We start from the raw sequence: 1,035 nt of genomic DNA, 5'->3' as shown, positions 1-1,035 counted from the left end.
CTCTCCAATGACCCTCTTAGGTTTGATTTCCGTGCTAAGTATTAAGTGAACGAATTTTTCAAATAATTTTCCAGGTGTTTATTTATGCTGTTCTTGGCCTGTCACTTCTCTAACCATTGTGTTTCTACAACAAAGGGATTAATTCTACTTGGATTGATTCATTTTTTTAAACCTATTTGCTTGATAGCACTTTTCTCTCATCTTATGTGAATACCATGAGGCATCAATTTTTCTCTTTGTTCTTCGGACCATCTCTCAGCACCTTAGCAAAACATTTTTACTTGTCACTTACTAAGAGCTCACTAAGAGTTTTGGGGAAAAAAAAAGCAGAAATCACATTCAAGGCCATCCATTTCTTTATTATTGCAGAAGGATAAGCATTTTCAGTTTGCCCTCTTTAAGTAGCTTTTTTACTATTTCAACTACCAAGAACAGAATTTAAGCAATACAGCTTGCATTGACAGTCCTTCTGCACATGTATGCTGGAGGAATTGGAGTTGCTCAACTACTGAAGAGAGGACAGGAAAATATGCTGCTGCTCCCTGAGCGCCACTTACTGTAGAGAGCACTGCACTGGGCCTTGTGAGTCAACAAGTGCTGGTGGCAGTGGCCTTCCAGGGGAAGTGGCTGGAGAAAAGTGGCCGTGCCTAAGAGAAATCTCTCGGAACTAAGCATCCCTCTGGAGTGGCACCTGTTAATCTTACTGGAGCATTTTCCAATTCCTACGTCTTCCTTTTTCTTTACCTCTGTGAAATCCTTAAGGAGAAAGAGTTGTAAGGAAGAAGAGAAAAAAAAAAGTATTATAAGGTAAGATGTGAAAATCAACCCTAAGCGAGCTCATTCAGAGGTCCTTTGACCCTGCTATGGTTGGGATCCACAACAGCCACAAAGGCTCATCTGCTCCAAGTGGGACACCGTGGAGTGCTGCTCAGAGGTGGGGCTCTGGGGACAGGATTGGATCCTCGGGTCCTGGAAACCAGGTGGGGCCTTGCTGGAGGAAGTCAGACAGGAAGCATCCCTGGAAGAGTGGCTCTT

The sequence above is a fragment of the Octodon degus genome, unplaced genomic scaffold (genome assembly GCF_000260255.1).
Source record: "Octodon degus isolate 3935 unplaced genomic scaffold, OctDeg1.0 scaffold00021, whole genome shotgun sequence".
In the NCBI taxonomy this organism is placed as follows: domain Eukaryota; kingdom Metazoa; phylum Chordata; class Mammalia; order Rodentia; family Octodontidae; genus Octodon; species Octodon degus.
This window is presented reverse-complemented; position numbering follows the sequence as displayed.